This window comes from Bombus impatiens, unplaced genomic scaffold, assembly GCF_000188095.3.
Source record: "Bombus impatiens unplaced genomic scaffold, BIMP_2.2 scf_0726, whole genome shotgun sequence".
NCBI lineage: Eukaryota > Metazoa > Arthropoda > Insecta > Hymenoptera > Apidae > Bombus > Bombus impatiens.
The window spans coordinates 85,112-92,888 of NT_177145.1; the positions used below are offsets into that span (position 1 = coordinate 85,112).

At 42.9% G+C, this 7,777-nt stretch overlaps 1 protein-coding gene across 1 annotated transcript in view; it reads right to left on the minus strand.

Annotated features, from left to right (window-relative positions):
• The window catches only part of LOC100740960, a 39,041-nt gene that overhangs the window by 24,244 nt on the left and 7,020 nt on the right, over positions 1-7,777 (minus strand). The gene's annotated exons all lie outside the window — the stretch shown is intronic.

Consider the following 7,777-nt stretch of genomic DNA (forward strand, 5'->3'; position numbering starts at 1 on the left):
GCGCGGCGACGTAAGAAAATTGGAGAAAGTAGCGAATCATGGCGACACGAAATTGCGAGACGATTCGCCATGGTGCACACAGAGAGGTTCAATGGCACGTAGCTCGAACAGGGCCAAGTTCACCGGTGATATCAACCGATTCTACTTTAGCGAGCCAGCGGTGTGTCCCTGATGAGGCGAACGTGTTTCTGGAACGCAGGCTTGGAAATCGGGTCGGCGACGTGGAACAGTTGCAACAATCGAATCATCGCCGATGTGCGAGTGTTTCTTTCGCGCGTAACAGTAAAACGCGATTGATTTAACCGATGATGCAGCCTGATTTATAATGACCCTTCGTTAGAGAGACTCTGCACTTTGTCAGACTTTTTCCTCTCGTTTCAGCAACGTCGATAAAATAAACTGTCCGGGGAAGGAAACGTTCCTGGTAATTGTCCGACCGCTTAAAATGTCGCCGTGGTGCAATTTGCACCGCAGCGTTCCTTCCAGCAGGCATTCCTAGCATTTTAATTCCTCGAAAATTGCGAACACCGACTGGATCGGCCCGTTATTGCGAAGACTCGTCGGCCACAACGCCATGGCTGGCTCGCCGTGTACACGAGAGGATGATGGTCGCGTGCACCATGCGAGAGCGCACGTTCCGCCCGTGAATAGGTAATGCAATTCTCGAGGAGGCGCCATGACTCGTTCGAGTCGGTGTCCTCGTTGGCTTTTGCCGTGGATCTGCACCGCGAAAAATCCACCGATCGTCGATCCAGCGTCGTTGATCTTCGAGCAGGCCATTAGCGGGATATGCGAGAACATGGAATTTCTTCCTTCCCTACGTAAAGTTCTGTCTTTATGATGGTATACGTTTCTTTTCGAATCGATTGTACTCCGATCATCCAGATAAAACACTCAATCTGATACGTTCTCGATTATGCCTCTCTTCGTTTCTTGTCTCTCCTTTTTCTAGGAATTTTACACCCTTGATTTGCCGAGTTCTTTCATTTTCTCTCACTTAGTAGTTCTACTACTTGAACAATATTCTAGTCACATATCGGCATCAATGTTAGTACTCAATTCTATTCTCTAATTAAATACTCGAATCATCGTGAAATTTTTCTCCGTTCCCTAAATATAAAAAGAGCAAAGTTTCTTACGAGCACAAAGATCAGAATTAGAACATTCGGCAGAATTTACTCAATTCACCATCTTTCTTAATTCCAAAAAGCTCCTCTGTTCTACTTAAAACAAAAATTCCTGTCGACTACAATTTAAAAAAGTAATAACTCCGTCTATATTCTTTGGAGACAGAAAGCTGCCCGATTCTATTTTAAACGAGTTCCTGGAAATCACGATCCGGGAATGTAATAATTCCATCTATATTCTTTCAATGTTTACGCGTGGGTAATTGATTTGTTTTATCAGTCAATATTTCTCTGGAGAGAAATAAGATAAAGGAGTGGTCCGTACAAGAAGTAGTTCTCCCTCGCAATTACTTGGCGAAATGAAATCCATTCGGCGCACGGTGTTTCCTCGGGCTATTACGACGAAGGTCGCACGAACTGGGGAAGTACAGTTGAATCCATAGAGCCGAGCACATTGTAAGCATCACGGTACTCGTAATGCTTCCCGTCGGCTGTTTGCTCGAGGTATCGGTTATCTCGGGCCAGGAAGGATGAAGAGAGAGAATGCTGGAGGAGGCCGCGCGCGATCGGCAAAAGAGGCGCCACGACTCGATGCGGTTACCTTTATCCGCTTCGAATCCTCCGGAAAAATCACGTCGATCGAGACTTCGGATCGTCGATCTTGACGACCATTAGCGGACTACACGAGAGAGTCCAGAGAAATTTTTTCCGTATGGCACCACGATTCTCCTCTAGACGGTGGAATGCTAACCGACGCCCGGAAGTATAGTCGATCTTCCATAGCTGATCTTCCAGCGACCGAGAAAGAAGTCAATTCGCATTCCCGACGAATTCCCTGTTGGAAAAACATTGTTGGATATTTTCAAAGGTGCTCTGCAAGTTTGTCTAACGTAAAACAGACCACGTATAAGTATACCGTGTTGCGTAACACCTCTTCCTCTTTCCTCTATTTTCTTTTTTTTTTTCTTCCGACTATAGACAATCTTCGTGAGAGGCAATTCGCAGTCAATTAATGGACCCCATTGAATGCTAATGTGGCGTTAATAACCAAGAAGGATGTGTCGAAATACCCGGGGATCCGTTCCTATCGCAGTCACGATGTCTGAAGAACGATGTTTAAACGCTCAAGATCGGTTTCGGTATTGAAACCGTGATATAATCCTAGTCACGGGGCATTCGAACACTCTTCGAGGTTATGAAACGTGACTACGTTGAATGATGCGGTCCGCTGGCGTTTTTGTATCGCTTTTAACGGGACTGTGACCAGAGGATCGATTGTAAAGAAAGAACGAAAAATAGCGAGTGAAAACTGGGAAAGAACACGGGGAATAATTACCGTTTTAAAAAGAAGTCGTAATATGAGTCGAAGAATCGGGGGTACGTGAGACTTTTCCGTCAAGGAACAGAAACGAAACGTTCGTTACTTGGAACACTGTAATTGCTGAAATTAAGTAAACTGTAAATACAACTACGGGAGTTACATTCTCCCGGGATACGAAAATGGCGCGTAGAAGTGTTCGCCGCTCGGTAAGAAAAGAACAAGATCCTTAGCTGATGATAATTAGCCCGGCAACTACTCTCTTTGGCATAAAAGGCTAATCTACGATTAACCTAGCCATTTTTTCTGGTCATAACATAATGCTCGCATTGCAGCTCTGGTAATTGTTCGCCATTTTTTAATTCCCGCTATCTGCAAATTTAGATCTCGCGGTAGCTGCATTTAACCACCGGTTTGCGCGTCTATCCGTAATTTCCACTTTCTAAAAGTTCGCAGCCCGTCTGTCCAATACACAAACGAGCAAATATTATCTCATAAGAATAGGTAGCGTGTTCGTCTTTTCCTAATTCTACCTTCCTTTAGAATCTAAGCTCTGAAATTCCATAAAATTTCAGAGGAATTGCGTTTCAAATATTCCAGATACCATTCTCAATTCCATATTTCTTTAGAATCTAATCTACAAAATTCCAAATTCCTTTAGAACCTAAACGTCATATAAACGCGCTTCGATCGCACTGGCATTCTAAATACCTTTCTCGCTTCGATCTTCTTTGGAACCTAATCTCTATAATTTCATAAAATTCCTAAGAAACAATCGCGTCTCGATGTCCCGATGTTGATATTCTAAACTCGGACGGCCGTATGTCTCAATAAAACGTTTATTGCAAACAATATGTTGCCGAGAGTCCTCCGATGACCGCTTTTCGCGAGGCTGTCACGCGTGACGACGAGCTTGGTGGGAAAAAATTCTCTCGATGACCTCGATACGGAATGAGCGCGAAGGATGTTCCAGGACGCGTGCACCAGGATCTCGGATGGTTGTATTGATTACAGTATTCCGCGACTCGCTACCGTGGTCGAGACACGAGGCAAAGAATTGAAAAAACGAGAGAAAAGAAAGCAGAGGTAAAGGACGATGGGTGGAAACGAAAGAGAAGAGAAGCTACCGCCGCCGCCGCCGCCGCCGCGGTTCAGGATAATAAATGTGAGATTGGATCTCGCTGGTCATCTCATTGGCTTCGACTCGCTCGAGCGAGCAATGATCGAGATTATTTGAATATCGTCCGGTAAATACTCGCTCGGCCAACTGAAAATGACGACCGTAAACACATAGTTGACGATTATAAGCAAGCAAGTCGGACCTCCTCGGGGATCACGTTGGAAACTATGAAGAAAAGTAGCGCAACTATGTGTTTATTTCTCATGATTTTCTTCTTGTTTTCCCAAGGAAAAGTTTCGAGCAACTTCAACGGGGATTATCTATTCCGGATGGAATCGAAAGTGCGCACGAACAGCGAAATTACCTTGGCGAATGTCGATCGAGATATTCGATCGATGCTGGTATCGCTGCTTGTAACGATGTCTGAAGCGCGACAAGATTTTTGCGTTCCAGATTCGAGCGTGTCTGACCAGTCACGGCCGTGTCTACTGAATTTATCGTCACAGCTTGTGAAACTGAAAATAACAGAGGCGTTCCTCGCTTTCCAAAATTTCTCCCGTCTATAATTAACGATGCATTGTCCAGTTTATACATCTTGTATGTTTTTTTCTTTGATTTTTTGTTGAACTGGAAGTTGGTTCGAACGAAATTCCGCCACTTGAGACACGATTGTAGCTGGACCGGGAAGGTAACACTTTCCTCGTCGGTGATTTTCATACGCGCGTGCGTAGACCCGGCTGATTGTTAGTTGTTATCGCATTAAACATGACGAGCGAGAGTCTGCGCAACGGGAAATGATACGTTGTTCGTCTACGTGCAACAAAGACAAGAGAAGAATTACGACTCCGCTAAAGCTAGACCGTGGATCGTCTAAACATAGAGACCGTGCGCTAACTGCATTTTTACCATGGTAATATCAACGAGTCAACGATGAATCCGCGTAAACGCTGCCCTCGTCCCGATAAATTATACATTCAAAAATGCCCGGCCGTGCCTGCTTTTAAATATTTTTAGTCCGTTAACCCTGAACTGGACACGCAAATATCCAACCTCAGTGTTACGTTTCGAAGAAAAATGTCGAAAGAAATTCTAAATGGGAAGATTGTGTTTAGTGTTTGCAACGGTCTGTGAGCAGAGATATAGAAGACATCGTGATAAAAGTCTGTAATAGAAGACAACTGGTCGAGGGTGTGTCTCGTTGGCAATACAAATCTAACGTGTGCTATGAATCATAAGCGCAGTAAAAGCGTGCAAATAACCATGTCAATGATCTCACTCACGTGCCGACAAGACGCGTTTAATAATTCGATGGCGTTAAAAATTAGACCGTAATTTATAACTGTAATCTCGCAAATGAGAGAAGTATAATAGAATCAAGCTCGTTGTTCGAGTGTTTTCTGTAAAATTTCGTGGTAAAATCTCGGCCCGTAAAGTGTCTGGGCATTGTCTAAGGCTTGATTTACAATTGTGATTTGGCCACGTGAGATCGTGGCTGGCCAAATATTATACAGCGCTCCTTAAGTGGGTTGTTCGCGTTCCAGCCCCAGTCACGCTCAAAAAGCTGAATAACATTTGAATGAATTGTATCCGTAGCGTGACCGGTTGCTGGTTGCCAATTAAGTCGATTTCCAGACACGAACTCTGCCAGAAATTTCAATAGAATGTTCATCCGACTAGTCGATTAATTCTTCGAATTTCGAAAAATTGCTTTCACACGCATGTTTCAATACCCATAGAACACTGTCGATAAAAGAATTACACGAATACATGTAAATACCGATGGAAGGAACTACCGAGCAGAATAAAGCGTATCGATGTCTACTCGAACGATCTGAAACCTCTGTCGATCTTGAAAACGATTTTCCATCGTTTTCCTAGAACTGGTAGACTGTAATCCGTTCCCGACGTGAATGATTCGTGTCCTGATGCTAGCCGTTGTATCCACAGGAAATTGAAGTCATTAATGCTCGACCAAGAGACGAGATACGCCCATTGGTCGTCGCTTCTTTCCACACGAACACGCCACTTTCTACCCGAGGGGCCGAAATGCTTTCCACTGGAATCGCCAGGCGGAAGGCGTTACTATTTTTCTTTTTTCTTTTCAAAGATATCGTCGATCAAGGAGGATGGTCCAATAGAGGGATTATCGTTATTAACCCATTAAGATGCGTGAAACTAGTGCTTTCTACCCTGTCGTGTGTCTCCGATCGCGTTTCATGGCAGTTTCTAACGGAAGGCCGTATCTGTTTTCCACAAAAAGATATCGACCACATGGATAATTATTTTTTCCCCGCGGTGAAACGACGAACCGACGCTTCGTTTTACGCCAGGACGATTTGCAAGACAACTTGCAGCTCCGAAAGGGGAAGTGGTCGTTTTACTTTTGTGACGAACCAGCAGTGCGCAACGCGTTCGTCGTTGTCCTCGCGATTCCTCGCCTTAAGAAGGAACTAATAAATACGAGACTCGGCTTCTAAGTGAAATCTTCACGTCCCTCCTGTATATGTGTAACGTTTCATATCTTTTTCGTATCGCGTATCATTCATTAACGTCAATTAAATTCTATTTCAACGACGCGATGTTTTTACCGATGTCGGTGAACGCGAAGAAAATGGCACTGCTCCTCGTGTTATTTCTATCCAATGGAATCTTCTATTCAGTGTTTGCACAACGTGTTTTCGTCCATTTCTGTGATCGATAATGCAATTTCTCTAGCAATCGATACATACAGCGATTACAAATATTATTTACGAATACTCTTATTTTCTAACGAACCGTTTTCTACGAGATCCTACATTTTATCTTTATAGGATCAAATGTCTGTAATCATATGAAAATATTACTAAATTTAATATACTTTGATCTAATTAATTAGTATGTAAACGCTATAATAAATATTTACAATGTTGTACAAATACTTTCCGTAGCGTCTGTTCAAATATATAATATACTAGATATCTGTATGTATTATCATTAATAATTATTATCGATGCCATTAATTATTATTATCCGGTTATCTCAACCAGTTATGCAATTAGCTGAATAATGACGCGTGTGTATATTTAATGCACACACGCTGTTTTCATAATTATTTTAACTCTTATTAGTTCCTTTTATTGTCCAAATAATTCTCAAACAGGGTATATCGACGCTAAATTCTTTCAATATCCATTGAACATCCTTATGTATATTTTGCGTCGATTTCCAAGAAACCGGTCTGAAATACACGTTTCCCGCTACCAGGTTTAGATACGCACACGCGTGTTCGCCTATCCGCGTCTATCCGCCGATGCTTTCGATTTTATACAAAGCTTGGCAGTCTAGTTGAAACCCTAGAAAAGACGAAAACCATTTCGACGTTGATCCTTATTCGGTCTTCAATACGTAGCATTAAAGGCAACTCATATTGAGGAGATTAAAGGAAAACCCTCAGCGTAAAAAAATGTATAATTTTTAGTAAGAAAAGACGAAGAAAATAACTCAATCCCTAGGCATTCAAAATCTTCCATGCAACATTCACTTCTATGATAATTGATTAATACAAAAACTTCAGAGTAAAACATATCAATAAGAAAAAGAACGGAAAAAGTAACTCGATCCTATGCTATTCAAAACCATTAATACCACATTGTTGATGTGGCCCCTTGTTGACTGGCTCTTAACAATATGCAGCGATACGTAGCTCGTATTGAAAAGATTAATACAAAATCTTCTGTCTAGAAAATGTCATTACCATCGAAGGGAAAAATTAAAAAAGAATAGTTGAATCCCCTCGCGTGTCGGTGTTTCCACGACGTTAGTAGAACGGTTCGGTAAGTAAGTGGTGGTTGGCGAGAGACATCGCTCGATCGGACTGAGCCATTGGGCCCGTCGCGTCGTTGCCTGGCAGCTAGTGTCCATTGTGAGGTCGTGTGCCGTTATGAATCTCTAGTTATAAAACGGATCCTTCGTCTGCCGAGGTCCCATCTTTCCCTCTCGCCGTGAAACGCATAACTGTATCCTTTACACGGGCACACGTGCACCACTGTGTCGTCTGGCGAACGGAAGAAGATCGAAAAAGAGAAGAACAAATAAGAACAGTACGAACCTAAAGTGACGTTTGACACTCGGGACCAAGAGAAATCTAATTTACAGCACCTTATAAAACGTTCCCCGGGTTTCGTATCGCTGTTGCACCGTTACGTGCTTCGATTCCTTGCGTTTTGCCGCGGC